Consider the following 24,480-nt stretch of genomic DNA (forward strand, 5'->3'; position numbering starts at 1 on the left):
TATAGTACAGTATCATGTACCATCAAAATCAATAATATGCATATTTACAAAAAAGCTATACCTGTTATAAATTTATTTTTAAAACTATATTTGAAAACAATTTATAACACAGTATTGTTTTTAAATAGGTGTGTTTACATGTACAACAAGAAAAAAACTTAGAAGGATATTTCTTAAAATGTGAATCATCATCATCTCTAAGAGGTAGAACTATGAATTCCTTCTTTATACCTTCTTTCCTACACATAGATTTTTGAATTATCTGATTTTTTTACAAAGAGCATGTATACATTGTTTGAACAGTATCATTGTTTCTACTGTTTAATAGGAATGGAGAAAGATGAAAACCAGTGTTTGTGTGAATGGCTAGAGTCACATGTCTAAAAAAGCTGCCATTTTAACTAAATTATACCAACCACAACCAAGGAACACTCATAAAGTCCAGCTTGTACAAAGTTTGTGAAATCCAATTAACAAAATACCATAGACTGCCTGGACAATTAACACTATAGATTTCCTTTTCTGAATCTTTCTCATACACAAACCAGTCAGCCGCTATTCTAATTCCAGTGGCCGTGAAACAAGAATGAACTGTTTCCTATTCATTCAACTCTGATCATTTTTAGAATAGAAAAGGTGAAGCTAATTTCCTCTCTCCCTCTCTCTGAAAGTTTGCCCATCTTTTGTCACAAAAAAGTTGGATGACCGTTCAGCTCTAAGGATAAATGCATGCATAGGTTAGCAGGACATGTTGCAAGTCTATATGCATGTTCTCATATGAACAGTAATCACATCTATGATTAGCCAATAATTCTCACAAAACAGATGGGTATCAGAGGATGGGCAGAAAAATCCAACAAACAAAAATATCAACTAAGCTTTAAATTCTTTTTATTACCCAATATTACAAATTCCACATATTTTATTCTCAATATTAGTTTAAGTCCATCATTTTAAAATAGGGTTTATCAACCACCAGGAGTATGGGGAAGCTAAGACTTAGTGACTGGTCTTTCTGAGAACAAAAGAAGTAAAAGTTATTTATAGTGACCTTTTAATGTTTACCTTAGAGCTGCTAATCAGATATAAATTGTCACCCTGTGGATATGCATAATCAACTTTATTCCCTTTGCTAATTGAGAAATAGAGCTGTTAATGTCAAGAAACATTTGAAAAATGCACCAAGCCTGCTCAATGGAGCAAGTTCATTTTAAAAGTCAGAGTTTCCATATGGTAAAATCATGGAAATTAAGCTTACGGAAAAAGAAAAAAAAGAGAGAAACTAATTTGTTGAGCTAGTCGGTGCTAGAACAAAGTCAGCCTTAACAACCCCAAACCTGGAAATTTTGACCACTTCTTATGTTCAAAAATAACTCCCTCAGCTCTTATGAAAAATAATTCCATCGCATCGCTCCAAAGCTCCTCTCCTGCTGAGTTTCTGCTTTCCCACCTGCAGTGGGTCTGGCTTAGCAGTCGCTTTGCCAGGACACTCATACAATGCGGTTCACACAAGTCAGTCCTTCTCTTTCTTTTACTCTCTGGTAGGTCGTCTTTTGAGTTTCCTTTAAAACTGATCGCTGAGAAGTAAATGAGTCGTATGCCAATTGTGTAAAAAGGGGATGACAATATATTCCCTTGAGTGATACTTGAAGATTACTGTCACCTTTATAATGCCACATATGGTAGAAGTAGGCGCAATTTTAATTTGTGGTTAATCTTAGAGGAGATGTGGTTAAAGCAGTCACTGGCTGCAAGGGAGCACTTTGCCCTCTCCTATTCCAAGACAAGACTCACCTCTATCCTTCCTCAGTGACTTCCTTGTTTTATAAAACCCAAGTTTTCTCCTGTTTCTTTGAGACAATCCTCATTAGTGAACATTCTCCTCCTTGAAATAGCTTAATTAAAATCTTCTCCCTAATTGTCTGCTGCATTTTATCTAAGAAATTAAAGCTAGCCCTAAGCATGTGCCCCAACCATTCTCTTCTCACAGGCAAGGCCAGCAACCATTCTGTTTCTAGTGAGGATAGAAAACACAAGTCACAGAGAGAAGAGCACAAGCACTAACTGCACACATCTATGGCACCCTACAAGATCCTGCAAGGCAGACTTAATCCTGAGTGAGTGGGGCTTAGTCCTGAGCACATCTAGACTTCAATCTCCTGCGGGCACCAGGCCCCACAGAGTGATATGTTCACAAAGACACACCTGATATGAACTGCATGCTCTTCTGAGAAGGTAACCCATGATTAGCAGAATAAACTCACATTTTAAAAAAAATGGTTCCTTACTCCATTCCCACCACACACTGCAGGAGTCTAAGTAGGGGTTACCTAACCTCTCTGAGCCTTGATCTCCTCATCCATCAAAGTGCTTTAACTGACCTAATCATAGCCAGAGGGCTCACCTTGGTTCAACAAAACATATTCAGACCCTTTCTCCTTTTACTTTTAAAATAATCTAATTATTTTTATTTTTATTTTTATTTTTGAGACAGAGTCTTGTTCTGTCACCCAGGCTGGAGTACAGTGGTATGACCTTGGCGCATTGCAACCTCCACCTCCTGAGTTCAAGCAATTCTCCAGCCTCAGCCTCAGCCTCCCGAGTAGCTGTGACTACAGGCACGTGCCACTGTGCCCAGCTAATTTCTGTATTTTTAGTAGAGACAGGTTTTCACCATGTTGGCCAGGCTAGTCTCGAACACCTGACCTCAGGTGATCGGCCCGCCTCGGCCTCCCAAAGTGCTGGGATTACAGGCATGAGCCACCCCATCCAGCCTCATTTTTTCTTCATATTTTACAAAATAACAGCTTTATTGAAATACGATCCACATACCCTAAATATTCCCCCTTTTTAAGTGTACAGTTCAGTGATTTTTAATATATTCACAGAGTTGGGCAATTATCACCATTATTTAATTCCAGAACATTTTCATCATCCTCAAAAGAAACCCCATATCCATCAGTAGTCACTCCCCATCCCCCAACTACAACCCATGATAACTACTACTCTACTTTCTGTTTCTATGAATTTGCCTATTCTAGACATTTCATATGAATGAAATTATATAATATGTAGCCTTTTGTGACTAGCTTCTTTCACTCAGCATAATGTCTTCAAAGTTCATCTATGTTGCAACATGTGTTGGTACTTCATTCCTTTTGATGCCAGAATAATATTTCATGGTATAGCTATATTAACACCAGATTTTGTTTATCCATTCATCAGTTGATGGACATGTGGGTTCTTCCCATTGTTTAGCTATTATGACTGATGTTGTTATGAACATTCATGTACAGGTACTCATATGAAAATACGTTTCATATGTATCAGTTCTCCTGGATACATATCTAAGAGATATCCTGGGTCATGTTTAACCTTTTCAGGAACTGCCAAATTGTTTTCCAAAATGGTTGTGCCATTTTCTTTGCTATTTGATTTATTTTGGTTCCTTCTGTGTCTGCTTTCTGGTTTTGGGGGAGTCAACTGGGAAAGTAATTGGGATACTTCAAAAGGCATTTTATACATAGTGGACAATTTTTAGCCATTATAGGTGGACACAAACAGAGTGGCTGACATGAGCTTGGGAGCCACAGAATGTGGTGTTATAGGACACATAGAAAGGATATCCATGCTAGTTAGCAATGATACCTGGAGTTCAGGGACCGATTTAGGAAGATCTGGGTGGGTTTGGATATGATATAGCAATAAACGACACATAGAAACACGCACTTACACCTTTATCTCAGGTGCTTACACTATAACCAGGACAATTCAAGATGTACATAAATAATGACAGGATAAATTTTTGAGATTCCTTTTTTTTTTATGAATATATAAGAATATTTCCAGCTGGCTATATCAGAGAAGATGGTTTTGGAACAGAAATCATCTTCACTGGCTCTTGAAGGATAAAAAAGTTTTAAACAAGCAGAAATAAGGAGTTGCATCTCAGACAGAGGCAACTGTATAAAAAAAGGCACAGAGTAAAACATACAAATGAGGAGTTGGAAAAAGATACAGAATAAATGAAATAATTAACACTGAATATGAACAGTGATTTAGAAGGTGGAATACAAGATGACTCTAGGTTTTTGGCATGGAAGATGGGATAGACCATTGTGTCATTAACAGAAAGGGTGGTCAAGTCCGAAGGAAGAACGAGTAGGAGTGGGAAGGAAATGAGTTCAATTTTAGACATAGATTGGGTTTAAGCTATCAGGGGAACATATGTAGGTAGGGTCCAGCAAGCAAATAAAAATATAGAATCGGAGCTTAAGCAATGTTTCCTAATAGAGTTCATTGCTGAAACCTTCAGGGTGGGAACAGAGGGAGAAGAAAAGTGGCCTGTTATAACCTCAAACAGGAAACTCAGTCCACTGAAGAAGCAAAGAAGACCAGGACAAGGCCATGCAAGGGCTTGGGAAACTGACCCAATTTTAGGGCTCAACCTTGAGGAAGGGAGCTGGCTGTTCAACTACAATGTTCTGATGCACAGTGCAAACACAGGCTTAATCAGGCCAGTGCTGATATCTAGGAAGATTAATCTAGAAAGTCAGGCACAGCAGCAGGAATTTCCAATCAGAGGCTAGCCATATCAGGACAGATCACCTGCCACTGGATCAGGAGATGAAGGGCAGAACCCAGCCTCTCAGGACTAGCAGGACCTGGGCAAAATAGCCAAGTTCCATCCAAAGGGACGGGATTCCAGGAAGACTCTGGTTCACATAAATCGGACAGATCTGATAGGCTTTGTGGGAGGGATATAGGATGGTCTGAATATGAGTAACCAGAAGTAACTCTACCACCCCTCCGTCAACACCTGGCTTACAGGATCAAAACTGGTTTGGGTCCCCATATGCTACTTACTGTAGATGAAGCTTCTATTGTTCCTTCTGCCCTGTTCAGGAAAGGCTCACGAACTGAATGAAGCTAAGCTTCCAGATGCTCCATCACAGCAGAATCAGCAAGGAGGAAGGAAAGGATAGGGCCTTGCAGTACATCCACATTTGGAAGGGCAAAGAAGGAAGAGAGAAAAAGAAGACACAGTGGAGAATATATTCAAACACTCTGTACATAAGCAGAGAGTAATGATGCAGCAGGAGAGAAGCAGTCAGAGAAAATGAAGGAGTGTACTAAAAAAAAAAAATGGGTGAGTCATCAGGGAATCCCTTTGTGTCACTGGTTTTCACCTAAAATTTTACTTTACCATATCCAACAGTGACACTCTATTACAAATAATGCTTTGCTTGTCATCCCACCTTCAAAAGCCCTTTGGTTTTCAGCAACCAACATGTAAGAATCGCAACTCCTACATGAGTACCTTTTGGTAAACACATTTAATCTTGACCTGGAAGCTACAGTAAAAACAAAGAAAAGATCAATGATATAAAGTTGGAAATACAGACCTCCAAAGGCCCTAATTGTTAGAGTAGCCGGCAAATATCAGAAATTTTACAGAATGCCAAATCACAGCATAAATAATAAAATGTAAAACTCAGGGGTTATAAAGTAGACTGTGAGCTAAAATGCAAACCATTAAACCATATCATAGAAGGGCATCTTTTGAAAATTTTAAATATTACAATTTTAACACATATAAAAATCCACAAAAATGAAGTTTTTTTAACCTCATATTTTATTGAGGCAAGAGGTAAAACAAAACAATTATCTTAACATCATGATCAAAAATAGAAACTTTCAATCAACACTGCACTTTTCACAAAATTATAAGAGGCTGAAAACTGCAAATAGCACATGTCAAGTCTTTGCACACTTCACTAGAGATATATTTATTCAAAACTAAATGTCTCCCAGTGATCTTACTCTAGAAAGAACATGAGTCATATATGCTGAGAAACTCTTCTTACAGTTTTAACCTTTTGGGGGAAAAAAGGCATAGCTTCCAGCCCATACACTAGTAAAGAGCCTGTGAAAAACAATTTCACAGTTTAAAAAGCAAGAATCACTTTGGCACTGATATCCAACATTTCAGATACAGAAGCAAAGAGCTCATCCCAGCTGATGACTGCCTCACAACTTGGGAAGCAACTGCATAATGACTAATTCTGGAGCTTGTGCAGACACTGGGACCAACACTGCAAACCTTGTAAAGGACAAAAAATTCCAGTGGGTGACAAATCAGCATGGTTGCTCAGTCCCTCCAAGTACTAGCATGGAGAAGTGCAGTGGCCCCTCATATCACACTGGCGCATCAGCTAAGAAATGACTTGAGGGAAAGAATGCCTCCTATGGAATCATCAACAAGTCAAACAGATCACTTCGTGTTTATGCACTTCTGGTCCAGGAGTCTGATTTGATGCTCTACAGAGGAACACACACCCCATGCTAGCAAACAGAAGTAGAAAGAATTCTTTTCTCCTAGAATGGTATACCCCAGCACAATCGGAATTGCTAGAGGGCAGATATGCAATAGAGCATTCTTAAAGTTACTCCTTTTCTGAATACTAAAGAACTTTTCTCAGGCTTTTTGCATGAGCTGAAAACCAGTTTCGAAAGATAAGATATTAAACCATTTCTATAGGGAATAAGAACACTGGAGATTATTTACTTTGCTGTAATTACTCTGGCACATAGGGAGATTAGCTTTCAAATGCTACTAGGTTTGCATACAGAGATTTCAATAATGAAGAAAAATTAGTTCATGTTTTGAATATTTAGGGCTTGAAGTATATATTACTGCTAAAGAGTGAAAACTGGCTAATACTTGTGTAGAGAAGAATAGTTACCAAAACCATTAATTGTTTTAAAGTCTGCACTTCTTTCTCCATGAACAATCACTTATTTGGTTTATTTTCTTTCCTTTTTAAATCAATACCTAATAGTTGTACATATTTTTGGGGAATGTGATATTTTGAAACATATGTACAATGTGTGTGCATATATGACACACATCAGGATAACTGAGATATCCATCACCTCAAACATTTATCTTTGCTTTATGTTGGCAGCATTCCAATTCTTCTATTTTGAACTATATATTAATTGTTCATTATAGTCACCCTACCATACTACCAAACCCTTGATATTATTCCTTCTATCCAAATGTATTTTTGTACCTGTTAACAATCGTTTGTTTTTAAAAAGCATCTTGACTTTTAAGAATCATTACTAAAAGAAAACTCACTTGTACATTCACAAACGAGTTTGAGTTTCATAAATCTTGGGTTTTTAAACCAGGAAGCAAGACAGCCAACAATTCCATCTAGTAAGGGGAAAACTAAAACTTGTTTTGAGTTAAGTGAACAAACTTCAAGAAGAGATAAATGGAATTTTAGAAATTCATTATTTAGTGGGATATTTTCTCGGGTTTTCGAGATTGTTTACATCATGACTTTAAGCTGGGACCAAATTTATTTCTGAAAAGAGTCTGGTAGCATGTCTCCCTTCATACATTATAGTTCATCCCCCTGCTTGCTATCTGTTAGGTGAGGAGGGGTTGAGATTCAGTGACAATGTTTGCACAGTTATTTTTGACTTTTTGTTCTGAAACAATTATCAATTTACAGGAAGTTGCCAAATGTTCTGTGTTCTTTTAGCCAGCTTCCCCAGATGGTAACATCTCAACATGATTATCAAATCCAGGAAACTTGGTTTGGATCATAATCCTGAAAGATACAATCCCAAATGTTGAAATCCCGAAGGATCAAAATCCCTAAATATCAAACGTCCTTTAAATCAAAATCTTAAAATCCAAAATTCTGAAAATTACAGTCACAGGATAGTTGCATCGTGTTAGATGAAACTATTAACTTGTTACTGTCTTTATTTGCAAATTGAATATGATTTAAGGAGAGCTATGTCCTGAAAGAAAAACCTCAGCTATTCATCATGATACAAGACTTTAAGATATAATGATTGTGAAAAGTCACCCAACTCTTATAAACTATCTCCAGGAAACTACCCATAATCTATTCCTGCAATATACTTTTTCATACATGGAGTTTTAAAAGATTTTTTCTTATTATTTTAGTTTTTCACTATTTTAAATTACCAGCATTATTTTCTACAATTCACTTGCTATGTATTTCATCTTCACATCATTTCAATACTGGAGGTACAAATTCTGTAGAGACCTTTAGAGAGTTCCAATTCGTTTTACGCAGTTTTTTGCAAAAGAGACTCCACAAAAGCGCATTATCACAATGTTAATTTTTGTGTGTAACCATTGTACATGTATGTAAAAACAATAAAGAGATGTACCTTTTGTACACGTGCATTTGTAAAAAGTAACATTTCTCAAGATCTCAGCAATTTGGGTGACTGTATATGTTGTGGTGACTCATCTTGGTTTTTTAACCAATCTCTTCAAAAGACTTAGGTTGTTCATCACAGTATTTCAGATGACCACAGGTACATGGCTGGGTGCACATGGTTACAAACCATAATGATATGCACTCATTATTTCCCTTTTTACCTATTTATGAATACTGTTTATTTGCTCATAACTGTTATACCCATGCAATTACTGTGTGTATACCTTGGTGCTTACACAAAATATCTGTTAGTATTGCGTATTTTATTGTGTAAGGTAACCTATGAAGTGTTCTGTCATGTTTTTATATGTTTCATAAATAAATCCACTTTTAAAATGCAAATATATATCTTTTAAAGAATTTTTAAATTATTTTTTCCAGAACTATATTTTTGGGATTTTTATCTTTCAGGATTGTGATTTTGGGGATTTTAGACTGAAGGAATTTTATCTTTTGGGATTGTGTCTTTTGGAATTATAATCATCTTCCCAAGAAACTACAATAGCATGATTACCTTATACAGACTACAGACCTTATTCAGGTTTTGCCAGCTTTTGCATGCACTCATTTGTACATGTGTATGTATATATGTGTATATATATAGTTCTACACAGGTTTAGTCCCTGTATGGATTGTGATAACCAGCACTGTAATCAGGAAACAGCATTCTTCTATCTCCACCAGGGAACACCCTTATGCTACTCCCTCCCTATCTCTATCCCCTGGCCACCACTAATGTGTTCTCTATCTCCATAATTCTGTCCTTTCAAGAATGTTATATAAATAGAATTATACACTATGAAATTTTTTGAAACTAGCTTTTTTCACTCAGAATAATGCCCTTTAGACCCAGCCAAGTTGCTGCACATATCAATGGTTCATTTGTACCCTTTTTAGTGCTCTGAAATATTACTCTCATTTTGATCATCATACAAATTGACTGGATGCAGAAATATCTTGTTGAGGTTTAAATAGATAGAAAAATAGCACTTCTCACAAGTTCCAAAACAAATTAAAAGGCAAATGAAGCAGGCAGATAGGGGATAAAAAGATATCAATGCTTTATTGTTCAGTCTGATTGGAGACTATAGCTTTATATCTGATGCCAGAGGGGTTGGCTAATACTCTACTGCAGGATTAAACTTATCCATTGGCATAGATGAAAAGCTACTGGCAGGCAGATCTGGAAGCACGGGGCATGCTGAATTCCTACTCCGTAACTCACCTTTCAGTAATGCTATGGTCAAAATGTGTCCCCCCAAACCTCATATGTAGAAACTTGGTATTAATAGACGGGCCTCTAGGAAGTGATTAAGTTATGAGGACGGGCTCTCGTAAATGGGATTAGAGTTCTATAAAAGAAGTCTGGGCTGGGCACGGTGGTTCATGCCTGTAATCCTAACACTTTGGGAGGCTGAGGTGGGTGGATCGCTTGAGGTCAGGAGTTCGAAACCAGCCTGGCCAACATGGTGAAACCCCGTCTCTACTAAAAATACAAAAAAAATTAGCTGAGCATGGTAGCGGGTGCCTGTAATCCCAACTACTCAGAAGGCTGAGGCAGGAGAATGGCTTGAACCTGGGAGGCGGAGGTTGCAGTGAGCTGAGTTCACACCATTGCACTCCAGCCTGGGCAACAAGAGTGAGGAGACTCTGTCTCAAAAAAAAAAAAAAAAAGTTTGAGGAAGCCCTTTTGCCCCTTCTGTCATGAGAGGACATACAGAAGCACCATCTATGAAAAACAGGCCTTTATCAGACAACAGATCTGCTAGCATCTTGATCTTGGACTTCCCAGACTCCAAAACAGAAAGCAATAAACTTCCACTGTTCATAAATTACCTATTCTATGGTATTTTGTTATAGTACCAGGCACAGACTAAGATAGGTAACCTCAAATCCAGGAGAGGAACAACTTGGGAGGCATAGAAAAATGGGTAGTGTTCTTTCCATATTTTTCCTTCCTCAGGTGCAGTGTGTACATTCTGTCCTCTGTAGAAACATAAGGAGTATGGAATAGACATTGTAGCCAACAATCTAGATTTTCTGTCCCTTAACCCTTTGACTGTCTTTTAGCTTTTCCCTTCCATTTATGGGTAACCAGAAATGTTGCTACTCCCCTGAGTGAAGACTGCTTTTCAGGGCCATAAATCCAGGCAGCTTTAGACAGTATTCTTAGATACCTCTTTGAGGCATCTCTGGGAATGTTATATGCTTATCTTCCTTTCTACTTCAGAAGTCCTATTCATAGTCCTATTCCTTAGTTCTATAGAATATCTCAATAACATTTCTTGAGAGTAGATTTTATGCAGTAGATGACAAATTTAAAGCAAAATATATAATAAACAGGCAATATGCTAGGAGTTAAGAGAATTTACCTTAATTTCCAAAAGAAGACCCTACCTGTTTTGTTTCCCCTAATGTTTGCCCAAAAAGGAATAACTAACTACTAAAAATACACTGTGCTTCCAGTTCTATAGCAACCTTCCTTTAGAAGCTGTTTCTTTATTAGCTTTTCCTATTTTAAAAAATGATCCTGTACCTAATGGAACATATATGTATATTTTCTTTTTTTTTTTTTTTTTAAAAAAAACAGCTTTTTGCAATTTATAGCAAAATGGTAAACTAGAACAGGCTATTGTATCCCTTCCTCATGCTCAAACCTGAAAAAAAAATGACCTTAGTAGCAAAGAACTAAAAATGACAGGGATGGTGAAAGACACCAACAATAGGTATGCCATTGTATGCTCCTTGATAGAACTATGGATAACAAATTAAGATACTGATAGAGAAAAATGAAAAAGAAGAGTGTACTGTAATAAGTTAGCTAAGTTAGGGAGAATCACATAATGTTGAATTACTGTCTTTTAAACAAAAGAGAATGTGGTGTATACAAAGGAAATCAGAAAAGAAGAAAAAGTAAAACCAAAAGAAAAAATAATAAACAGAAAATAAATATGACTAAGATAACAGGAATAAGTCCTGATGTAACAGTATTTAAAGTCATTGTAAATGGTATAAGCCCACCAATCAAGACCCTCAGAGAAGTTGTGACTTCTAATAATGGTGGAGTAGCTTATAACAGACTAACACTTTGCTGAAAACAGGTACAAACTCCATACAAAACATAAAAACAACTTTTTGAAGGCACTGAAGAGAAACCAAATGAAGAAGGAAACTGACCTTTGAAAGAAAAAAAAAAACACACACACACTGGGTAAGATCTACTTTTATACATCTTTTCCCTTAGGACAGGACAGGTGGAATTCAAGTAGAAATCCAGTCTTGTTAGTATGAAGAGTCAGAGGACGGAGTCTGAGGCTGCCACAGCACTGCAAAAAGCAACAGGGGGTGGGGCTGGTGATCCAAAACGAAGAAATCCATAGAAATAAGACCTGAAACCTGCATATAAATCCTTGGCTGATCACTTAAATTGTACGTACATACATGCATGGGGCAAGACTCCAAAGAGCACAGGATAAAACCAACCAAAGGAAGGTAGAAGAAGGCAAACAGAGATTTCAGCAGCTGTATATTTCAGCTGCTGATGATTATTATCTTGAATTTGCAATTTAAGTCCTGCCAGCTAGTGGGGGCTTGGCAAATAACTTGAGCTTTCTAGTGACATCACAGAAGGGCCATGGGTTAAGAATAAATACTTGTTTGAAGAACTATTTTCCTTACAACTAAAGACAAAACAAAAACAGTCCTACCCTAACAAAGCCTAATATCGACCAGTAACATAATTGGATATCAGATATTATCCAATAATATGAAAGATATAGGTAAAAGACTATAGAGGATATAAAACATAATACAAAAAATATTTAATTAACCTAAAAAATTCAGGAAAGGAGGAACAGAGAAACAAAATAGAGGAGACAAATGGAAACCAAATAGCAAAATTGCACACTTAAAAACAAATATCGAAAATTACATTAAATATATGTAACACTCCTGCAGTTAGCCTAGATTGCACCACTGCACTCCAGCCTGAGTGACAGAGTGGGACTCCATCTCAAAAACAAACAAACAAACAAAAACAACTATATATATATGTGTGTGTGTGTGTGTGTATATATATATACACATATATGTAACATATGTGTATATATATGTAACATATATACATGTATATATATGTAACACTCCAATTACAAGGCAAAGATTGTTAAACTAGATAAGAAAGCAAACAAATACATGCTCTATTAAAAAAAGATACACTTTAAATGTAAAGATATGGGCAAGTTTAAATAAAAGAATGAAAAAATACATCAAATATTATACACATAGGAAAACCTGTCTGGCTATATAAATAGCAAACAAAATAGACTTCAAGCCAATGTATATTACCAGAGAAAATGAGGGTAATTTCACAATGACAATAGGGTGTTACTATAGAGGGCCATTTCATTAATAAAGCATAATAGCCCAAAATATGTAGACACCTAAGAATTTTAACATATATGAAACAAAGACTTAGTAGAAACAAGGAGAAAAAATAGAAACAATTCACATAGTTGGAGATTTTTAACACCACTCTCTTAGGAAATTATAAAACGACAGACCAAGAGGACAGCATGAATGCAGAAGATTTGAACATTATCAGTGAACTTCAACTTAAAATATATTTTGAATACTAAACTCAACAAAGCAAAATTCATATAATACACATTCTTGTCAAGTACACTGAAAAATATTTAATGGGACAGACCATATATTGGAATAAAAAACAACTCTCAACAAATTTTTACAAATCAGAATATGTTTCCCGTCCATAAAGTATTTAATTAGATATCAATATTAAGAGGTCTAGAAATTATCAAGTCTCTCAGAATATTCCAGGGATACAAAGAAATCATAAGTGAAATTAGAAAATATTTAGAACTAAATAATAATAACATATAAAAATGTGTGAGATTTACTAAGGCAATGCTTAGAAAAAAATCTGTAGCTTTAAAAAGCTTATATTTAAAAAAGTAAGAAAGGTTTAAAGTGAACGATCTATGCTGCCAAGTTAAGAAGCTACAAATAGAATAAATTAATACAAAGTAATTAGAAAGGAGGAAGCAATAAAATAAAGAAGAAAACAATGAAATAGAAAAGAGACAGTAATGAATATCAGCAAGGCCAATTTGGGTTCTTGGAAAAAAAAGGAAGAAAGAGGCGGAAGGGGCATACCACAACACAATTTACAATTATCACCCTAATAACAAAACATGATAGTAATAGTATAAAAAAGGAAAATTACAAACCAATATCACTCATAAAGATGTAGAAGTCATAACAAAATATTAGCAAATGAAACCCAGCAATACGGAAACAGATAATACAGCTTGACCATATGGTATTTTTCCCCAAAATACAAGATTAGTTCAACATTCAAAACAGTATCTGATTAACAAAAATATTAACAATATAAAACGTAAAATAAAAACTATGATCATGTTAAGAGATATAGAAAGGACATTTTACAAAATTGAACACATGATCAAGAAAGAAAAAAAAAAAGGCTCCTAGTAATAAAAGGGAACCTGATAAAACTATCTAAAAAAAACTCACTCTAATATCACAATTAATGTTGAAATATTGACTGCTTTTCCCCTAAAGTCAGGAAAATATCCACTCCTACTACTTCTACTCAAGATTGAACTAGCAGTCCTGGATAGTGCAGTAAGGCAAGAAAGAGATATATATAAGGCATAAACATTGGAACAGAAGAAGTAAAACTGTTTTTTGCCCCCACCCTACCCTCACTCCCAACCCAGACAACATAGTGGCTTACAGTGAAAATTTTAAGGAATGTATGTACTCATAAAATTACTGGAACTGAAAAATTCCTTTAGTAAGGCCCAATGACAAAGTGAATATACAAAAATCAACTCTATTTCTACATACCGGCAATGAATAACTGAAAATGAAATTTAAAACAATAGTATTTACAATTGCATAATATAACATTAAATAGGGAAAAAACATAATAACAAATACGCAAGACCTCTATATGGAAAACCAAAAAATATTGGAGAAAAAAAATAAAGACCTATGTAAATGAACAGATGTTTCATGTTTCAGGGAAGTCTCAACATTAAACCGCGACCTGCCCCAAAGTTGATCTGTAGATTCAATGCCATCCCAATGAAAATCACATCAGGATTTTTGTAGAAATTGACAGGTGAGTCTAAAACTTGTATGGAAATGTAAAGAACCTATAGTTATTAAAACAAGAAGAAAAGGGCCAGGTGCGGTGGCTCACGCCTGTAATCCCAGCACTTTGGGAGGCCAAGGCAGGCAGATCACGAGGTCAAGAGATCGAGACCATCCTGGCCAACATGGTGAAACCCCATCTCAACAAAAAGTAGCTGGGCATAGTGGCGCTCGCCTGTAGTCCCAGTTACTCGGGAGGCTGAGGCAGGAGAATTGCTTGAACCCGGGAGTTGTAGGTTGCAGTGAGCCAAGATTGCACCACTGCACTCCAGCCTGGAAACAGAGCGGGACTCCGTCTCAAAAAAAAAAAAGAGAGCAGTAAGAACAAAGTAGAAAGATTTATAGGACCTGATTCCAAAATTTACAAAACTGCTATCAGAAAATGTGGTTCTGATATAAGGACAGAAAAAGAGATCAATTAAATGGAATAAGGAATTAAGAAATATATGTAGACATACGTTGTTAGAGAAGGTAGTTAAGCAGACAGGAGCAGAGTAGGAGAGGGGACACCCTTATACCAGGAATGTCAGGCCACCATCAGGCGATGGCCAGGCAGTTGTTGAACTGTCTCTCTAAAATAATTGGTTGTAGCTGGGGCCAGGGAAAGGCAGTTTCCCAAAAGATAGAGAACACCTGAAGCTGGTGATCAGTGGCTTCCCAATAAGAACTCAGGAGCTGGACGAGTGGGCTCAAGCATGCACACTAAGAGGCAAACTGGCGCATTTAACTGGTATATGACCTTGCTCTAGGAACACTCGTCTGGTAAGGGCAGAATGCCTGAAGTGAGCATGTGTACAACTTCAATAAGCACACTGGGCATGCAGCCCCTCCCAAGTGCGGACAGGCCACTGCGCATGTGGACAGCCCACTCTAAGGGAAGAATCAGGGTAGAAGTAACACAGACCCTGGAATCATGCCAATGTCTAAAGCCCCAAGTCAAAGGTCAAACAGTGCACTTGAATCTCTCAAGTCACCTGCTTGACCCTCTTCCAGTGTACTTTACTTCCTTTTGTTCCTGTTCTAAAACTTTTTAATAAACTTTGACTCCTACTGTAAAACTTGTCTTGGTCTCTTGCACTGCCTTATGCCCCTTCCGTCAAATTCTTTCTTCTGAGGAGGCAAGAATTAAGGTTGCTGTAGACCCATACAGATTTGCTGCAGCTAACAATAGGACAAATTAATTTTCAACAAAAGCGCCAGGGTAATTCAATAGAGACAGAAAGTGTGATCTTTTCAACAAATGATGCTGAAACAAATGTAAATCTGTAATGAATAAATAGGCCTCACGATATATAGGTAAAGTAACCCAAGATGATTCATAGAGCTACATATAAAAACTAAAAATATAAAGTTGATAGAGGAAAAAACCTTTCTGACATTAGGATGCTAAAAAAGATCTTTCCATATGCAAAACCCATTACGGGTTAGGCAAAACATAACAGAAACAAATTCTGCTCTTCAAAGGACATCATTAAGAAAATGAAAAGGCAAGCCATAGATTCCCAGAGTGGCTTTAAAAAGCAAATAGCTTGTCTATGAGAATTATAGTTTTTAAAATAAGGATATAAAATTACTGGGGCAAAAAGGAAGAAAATATTAAAAATATACATTTCTGACAAATGATGTATATACAAATTATACTTTTAAATTCCACAATTTAATAAAGAGACAACACAATAAGTAATGGGCCAAAGAAATAGAACCTTGAGAAATGAAGATGCAAAAGGCCGATTAGTATAAGAAATGGCTTCAATTTGACATCATTAGTTACCTGAGAAATGCAAATTAAAACCACAAATATTGATGAGGTAATAGGCCACAATATTGAAAAACACAATACATTCCAAAGAATCAACATCATACAGAAAAATTTTTATGACCATAATATGTAGTAAAATCAGAAATTAATAACAAAGGAACAAATAAATTTTTTTAAAAAGTTTGCAAAATAAATATTAAATAACCATTACAGAAGAAATCTTAAGAGAAATTATAATTTCAAGTACGTTTTTAAGGAAACAAAAAAGGCTGAAAACTAGGAAGTTAAACAGTCAACACAAGAATCTGCAAAGAGCAAGTAACAAATTGAAACACACAAAAAGGAAAGAACAATGAAGGCAGGGATCAATGTGAAAAACATTCATCAAGGAAGGAGGAGGAAAAGAAGAAAGAAGAGGAGGAGAGAAGGAGGGAGAAGGAAGATTAGCAAGCTAGTTCTTGGAAAAGATTCCTACATTATACATAGTTCAAGAAAATCTGAAAAAGATGAAAAGGTAGAAGTTGCAAATTAAATTAAAAAACCACAAATTGATATTCAAATGAGAAAAGAATATCAAATATTCTTGAAAATATTAAGCATCGAAATTGTTTGAGATAAAATAGAAATCTTGAATAAAACAATAATCATAAAAAACAGAACTGGAAATAATAATTTTTAAATCTCTTACAAAAAAAGGAAAATATTAGGCCCAGATCATTTTGCCACTGAGTTTTACTTTCACCAAACAGATCATTCCTGTTTTATATGTTATTAAAGTATATAGAAAAAAAGAATAAGCTTCCCAGCATATGTGATAAGAACATTGGTACCTAATACGGTCAATGAAAGAAAATCTCACTTATCAACATAGATGCAAATACGTTAATACAAACATAGTCAATCACATCCAACAGAATATTAAAACAGGAGGGGAGAGGAAAAAGAGGGCAGGAGGAGGGAAAGACGACAGCAGGGCAAGGAGACTATGGCAAAGATAACAAAGACATCATAATCAGATAAACTTTATCCCAATGTTCAGATATATCTTATGTCTGGAAAACAAATTTCCTAATAATTCAATGATGGCTTGACATTAGAAAACCTATTAAAGTAATCCATCACATTAATAGATTAAATGAAGAAAGATCACTTGGTTATCTCAATAAATGTAGAAATAACGTTTGAAAAGTATACAATGATTCATGTTAAAAATTCTCACACTACTAAGAATGAGGGTAACTTCCTCAATAAGATAAAGGTTATATACCAAAATTTACAGCAAGCACTCAATTAATTGAAAAACTTTAGGCACATAATACTACCTGCTATCACTACTTCAGGCCAACACTATGAGAAAACAAAAAGAAATCAGAAGGATAATAACTGAAGGAGGAGAGAAAAAAAGTGATGAGCATAAAATGTGTCTATCAACATAGAAAAATTAACACAATGAATAGATAAAGAGAAATGTGACCAACATAAAAAAGTAAGCTGAACCAATAGGTAAGAATTAACAGAATCAATACATAAGTAGAAAAATAATAACAAATTTGAACAAGGTGGTAGAATTCAAGATTAACTTATCAACATCTACAATATTGCTCTACAGAAACAATAATCAAGTAGAAAAATATAAAAGAAAATAAGATAGCATCCACAATAAAAGAAATATCTTGAAATTAACTTGAAAGTAAGAATGCTCAAGGAAGTCCTGGCCAGAGCATTCAGGCAAGGGAAAGATTTAATAAAAGGTATCCAAATAGGAAAAGAAGAAGTCAAATGATCTCCCTTTGCTGACAATATAATTCTACACATGGAAAATCCTAAAGACTCCACCAAAGGCTCCTGGAACTGATACACTAATTCAGTTAAATGTCAGGACATAAAGTCAATGTACAAAAATCAGTAGCATTCCTACAGAGCAATAACATTCCAACTGAGAACCAAATCAAGAATACAATCCCATTTACAACACCTACACACACACAAAAAAAAGAAGTACATAGGAATTCCTCTAACCAAATAGGTCAAAGATCACTGCAGAGAGAACTACAAAACACTACTGAAAGAAATCAGAGAGGAAACAAATAAATGGAAAAACATATTAAGACCGTGCTCATGGACTGGAAGAATAGATATTGTTAAAATGACCGTATTGCCCAAAGCAACATACAGATTCAGTGCTATCCCTATAAAAATACTAACATCGTTTTTCACAGAATTAGAAAAATCTAGGCCGGGCGCGGTGGCTCAAGCCTGTAATCTCAGCACTTTGGGAGGCCGAGACGGGCGGATCACGAGGTCAGGAGATCGAGACTATCCTGGCTAACACGGTGAAACCCCGTCTCTACTAAAAACACAAAAAACTAGCCGGGCGAGGTGGCGGGTGCCTGTAGTCCCAGCTACTCGGGAGGCTGAGGCAGGAGAATGGCGTAAACCCAGGAGGCGGAGCTTGCAGTGAGCTGAGATCAGGCCACTGTACTCCAGCCTGGGCGGCAGAGCAAGACTCCGTCTCAAAAAAAAAAAAGAAAAAGAAAAAAGAAAAATCTATTCTAAAATTCATGTAGAACCAAAAAAAAGCCTGAATAGCCAAAGCAATACTAAACAAAAAGAACAAAGCCAGAGACATCACATTACCTGACTTCAAAGTATACTTTAAGGCTATAGTTACCCAAACAGCATGGTACTGGTATGAAAAAAGATACACAGACCAATAGAACAGAATACAGAACCCAGAAATAAACCTACACATCTACAACCATCTGATCTTCAACAAAATCAACAAAAATATGCAATGGGGAAAGGACTTTCTATTCAATAAATGGTGCTGCGGTAACTGGCTAGCCAAATTCAGAAGAGTGAAACTGGACCCCTACCTCTCAGCATAGCCAAAAATTAACTCGAAATGAATTAAAGATTTAAATTTGGCCGGGCGCGGTGTCTCAAGCCTGTAATCCCAGCACTTTGGGAGGCCGAGACGGGTGGATCACGAGGTCAGGAGATCGAGACCATCCTGGCTAACACGATGAAACCCCGTCTCTACTAAGAAATACAAAAAAACTAGCCGGGCGAGGTGGCGGGCGCCTGTAGCCCCAGCTACTCGGGAGGCTGAGGCCGGAGAATGGTGTGAACCCGGGAGGCGGAGCTTGCAGTGAGCTGAGATCCGGCCACTGCACTCTAGCCTGGGCTACAGAGCCAGACTCCGTCTCAAAAAAAAGAAAAAAAAAAAGATTTAAATTTAAGACCTCAAATTATAAAATTCCTAGAAGAAAACCTAGGAAATCCCTTCTCAACATTGGCTTAGGCAAAGAACTTATGGCTAAATTCCTAAAAGCAATTGCAACCAAAACAAAAATTGACATGTGGGACCTAATTAAAACTAAAGAGCTTCTGCAGAGCAAAAGAAACTATCAACAGGGTAAACAGACAGCCTATAGAATGGGAGAAAATATTCACAAACTATGCATCTGACCAAGGTCTAATACCCAGAATCTACAAGTGAAAACAAAACAACAAGCAAAAAATAAATAATGCAATTTAAAAATGGGCAAAGGACATGAACAGACACTTCTCAAAAGAAGATGTACAAGTGGCCAACAGACATATGAAAAAAGCTCGTCACTAATCGTCAGAGAAATGCAAATCAAAACTACAGTGAGATACCATCCCATACCTGTCAGAATGGCGATTATTAAAAAGTCAAAAAATATGATGCTGGTGACGCTGCAGAGAAAAGGAATCACATATACACACTGGTGGGAATGCAAACTAGTTCAGCCTCTTGGAAAGAAGTCTGGAAATTTCTCAAAAAAGTTAAAATAGAACTTCCATTTGACCTAGCAACTCACTACTGGGTATATATCCCAAAGAAAGTAATCCATTCTATCAAAAAGACACATGTACTTATAAGTTCACTGCAACACTATTCACAATCGCAGAGACGTAGACTCAATTTAGGTGCCCTTCGACAGTGGTTTAGATAAAGACAAGGTGATACATATGCACTATGGAATACACTGCAGCCATACAAAAGTGAAATAATGTCCTTTGTAGCAATATAGATTGAGCTGAAGATCATTATTCTAAGTGACTTAATGCAACAGAAAACCAAATACAATATGATCTCACTTATAAATGGGAGCTAAACACTGAATATACATAGACATAAATATGGGAACGATAGACACTGGGAACTACCAGATGGGGAAGGGAGGGAGGGAAGAGGGGATGGTTGAAAAAGCCACCTACTGGGTACTATGCTCACTACCTGGAGGACAATATCATTTGTACCCCAAACCTCAGCATCACACAATATACCTATGTAACAAACCTGCACATGTACCCTTTCATTTATAATAAAAGTTGAAATTATTTAAAAATTAGAATCATCTTGGAAGGCTGAGGCAGGAGAATGGCGTGAACCCGGGAGGCGGAGCTTGCAGTGAGCTGAGATAGCGCCACTGCACTCCAGCCTGGGAGACAGAGCAAGACTCCATCTCAAAACAAAACAAAACAAAACAAAATTAGAATCATAATAAAGCTGTTAAAATAGCTTAGGAATAATGATATAATATTGCTGTTTAATATCGCTGTTGGACCCTTTAAACAAGAGTTTGTTATATATTCCTCCTTGTGCAGGTATTCTACTGTGCCCTTTGGTAGTATTTTAAAATTTTCTTCATCAAGGTTTTACACATTTATAGTTTTAAAAAAGAATGCACAAGATCTCTATGGAGAAACTTTAAAAACGACATTAAGATCAGATACAATGGACAAGATGAATTAACCAAGAAATATTCCATACATAGGAAAAAATTATCATCATCCTGTAATTTATTTTTCCTCCCACTATTCTTCTCCAGCTTTCAGGGAGGCAAGTGATTTATCCCCTGAAGGCTCAGGGCCTGATTCCAAGCTGATCTAGATATAAGACAATCAGCATTTTAATTCCCACTGGCAACCATTCCCTGAAGGTCTGAAGCTACTCTTCCAGGTATTTGTTTCCACAAAGATTCTTAAGCCTCTTGTATTAACTGCCTATTAGAAGTCAGGTGTCCTTCAGCAATGTTAACTGTGCTTTTATACCTGCCACCGAGTTGTAGCACTCCGTATGTACTCATTCAAATACACACACACCAGCACTCCCACATTCAAGGTTAGGTGTGGGCTTTGGTTTCTGTAACTCTGTCTTGCTCTAGCCTGCCCTTCTGCCTGGATGCTGGAGCTGCTCAATGCAGTGCCTGGGCATTCAGGCTCCCCTTGAATCTTCTGTGTCCCAGTGATCATAATCAATGCTGTGGCTGGAAAGATGAGAGATAAGAAGATCACACGCGAAATTCTAGAAACCAGAAATGCACCAAGTCCTATGGCACTCACAGACAAAACACCTGATTAATCTCTCATTTCAACATAAGAAATCCAAAGGAACTAACCACCAGAGAATCCTAATGTAGTGCACCACGTGTGGACAGTCTCGGAACATGCAGTGGAGCACCAGAACCCTAAAAAGGCTGGCCAAAATCCTGAAAAAGCTTGCAACACCTTTTGGCTATGGAGCTTTTTGCCTAAGGGGCCATAGCTGCACCCCAACCTCTAGCCTGTCCAAATGAACGAGTCTCTTGCCCAATTCTGACCTTCTGTCTAAGACTTCTAGAGAAGATATCAGACCTCATATCCTATTTCTGAAACATGATAAGAGCAACATTTGTAAATTTGCTGGAATTTTCACATGTAAAGAAAATAATCTATAGCAAGTTACCTAATCCTCTCTTCAAGCAGATATATTTGAAAAAATTCAAGATGTATATCTTTAACTGTAATCACTCTAAAAATAAGACAGAGAACAGTGTTTCATTTTGAAGGGAAATTGTCTAAAATTAACATAAATTACATATTATTGAAAAATCACATATGTAAGTATGATGTTTCTCTCAGGACTGTGCTTGCAGACTTATAGATCCTATGCAATATAAATAAGAAAGCAATGATCTTATTCAATATTCCTGTGCCACACAAGTAAATGTTCTGTAAACACACCACGTTCTCTTTGACAAGGCAGCCCTGGACTAGGGCTGTGCCCTGAACCCACCAGTTTCTGTACTTCCATCTCTCAGTGACTTAGCACAAGTTTTCCTTCATACAGAAGCCCATTCAATGCCTCTCTCTATCATTTCCTTCCTCAATGGCTACTCAAAATCACCTCCTTGAAACTTTGCCCACTCTTCCCAGGTGCCCAAGCCCTTTGAGCTGCCTCAGTTATAGCTCAGCTTCCATTGGCTTTGAATTGGACTTACCTTTTTCTCTACTACTCAGTGCTGGTATTACGGGCCTGTGACTTTTGCAGCCACAAAGAGCTTCACTCTCAGGAGGGCCCATCTGAGTTTAATGCTCTATTGTCATCATCTTGACAGTTTTAAGAACTTTACTTTTGAATTTGTGTTTTGTAAGTGAAGTCTGTGGGACAGCAGAGCACGGGCACGAGCAGAGGGGTATGCATATGTGTGCCCCCATTCCTTTCTGCCTGATTTGTATATAGCTTTTTTGATGCTCCATGAAGACAGAATTCCAGTGGATCCACAATGGGTAGGAGGGAGTCTAATACAACTCAAAGCCAAGTACAAAGTAAACACATTACATTTATGACTAAGTAGTGAGTAAACAGGGACACTGACAACCCTGAGAGGGCATGCTTTCCACTTGAACCAGAACTTCATTCACAGACAGAAAGAAGGCAACGTTGTTCTAAATAGTAGTCAACCACTTGCTGGAAATAATGACATAGAAGAAAAGGGAAACACAGGGCAACTCATTGTTTATTTTATTTTCAGTCCTTCCTTATTTACCAGTAGCCCAAAGGGAGAGAGTGGTGGGTAGAATGTGCACATATCAAGAAGTGAAATAAAAACAACTGAGTCAGTTTTGTGCAGTGTTTCCACTGGTTTGGTAAGGACGGAGTTGTGTAATTTCAGGGATTCCACACACAAATTTAGTACCCTTACACTTGCATTTAAAACCAGTATTGCACAATATATAGATGAATGATAAAATTACTGCTAATAATTTACATTTTTAATTATTATTTTCTTAGGATATTAAATAGCAAATTTAAAACACCATAAATCCAGAGACTACATAAATAAGAAAAAGCTTTTATATATTTTATATCTTTACTGGCACTTTTCCCCCTGCTTTTTGCACAAGGGGCCCCACATTTTCATTTTGCACTGGACCCTACAAATTAGATAGACAGCCCTGCCACTGAGACGTCAGTCCCTGGAGCATAGGGACTCTGCTTCACGCATGACTCTATAACTGCAGCACCCAGGCTATTGCTTTATGTTTATTCAGTGCTGCGTAAACACTTGTTAAACATAGAATGTGGTGTATAAAGAACAAAAGATCTTAGGGTCCCAAGCTAGGAAGACAATAACCCTGCTCTCGACTCTGTTAAACAGACCACACCTGGGGTATAATGTCCAGTTCTTGGGGACACCTTTGAACAGGAATGTAGAGAAGAACTCATCGAAAGGTACTGGGTTCAAATTATTTCATCAGCTTATTAGCTATATAACCAAATGGAAATTGATTAGCCTTTGTGAGCCTCAGTGTTCTTTTTTGCAATATAGGGATAAAAGGGTATTTAAAAAGACAATGTAAGTGAAACCATTTTGCAAATTCTAATGCTTTATACAAATGTTAGTTATTATGATCCTAACTAGAAGGTGTCTGTAGGAAATTAACTGGAATGATGAAATGGCATAACAGCAGGGCCTTAGGCAGCAGAGAAGACCTAAGAGGAACACAGCCATTGACTTCTAACAGTTAAATGTTCACAGAGGGATGCAGGTTTAACAATGACTTGTGAGAGCACAGTAAAAACCTCTGGGAAGAAATTTATAATAAGGCAGGAAAGGAGCATGAGGAAAAATTTCCAAAGAAGTAAACGTGAACCTGCCTGAGGATACAGTAAGCTCCCTGTCCCTTGAGACAGTATCGGACTACCTAAGGTTTTAAGAAACATGTAACATCAGGTAACAACCGGACATAAAATAATAATCATAATGATGGTGGTAGACATTGTTTATTGGTGCTTCCTAAATAGCAGACATCACAAGAGGGACTTTACATACATTATCTTTTAAAATCATAACAAATCCATAAAGTGGGTAAAATTACTCTTATCACTGTTATTATTACTCTAAAGGTAAAAAAAAAAAAAAAAAAAGGTTAAGTAATTTATCCAAGATC

General features: G+C 36.8%; 1 protein-coding gene across 7 annotated transcripts in view; it reads right to left on the reverse strand.

Moving 5' to 3' along the window:
* Window positions 1-24,480, reverse strand: part of ENOX1 (ecto-NOX disulfide-thiol exchanger 1) — a 583,643-nt gene that overhangs the window by 494,163 nt on the left and 65,000 nt on the right. Inside the window, exon 1 of one of the 7 annotated variants that reach the window (XM_021929572.2) lies at window positions 4,867-5,564. The exons of the other annotated variants lie outside the window; for them this stretch is intronic. The gene's annotated coding sequence lies outside the window, so the exon portion shown is untranslated. Of the gene's footprint in view, window positions 1-4,866; window positions 5,565-24,480 lie in introns of those variants that run through there. 7 annotated transcript variants of the gene reach the window in all.

Source organism: Papio anubis, chromosome 15, assembly GCF_008728515.1.
Source record: "Papio anubis isolate 15944 chromosome 15, Panubis1.0, whole genome shotgun sequence".
NCBI lineage: Eukaryota > Metazoa > Chordata > Mammalia > Primates > Cercopithecidae > Papio > Papio anubis.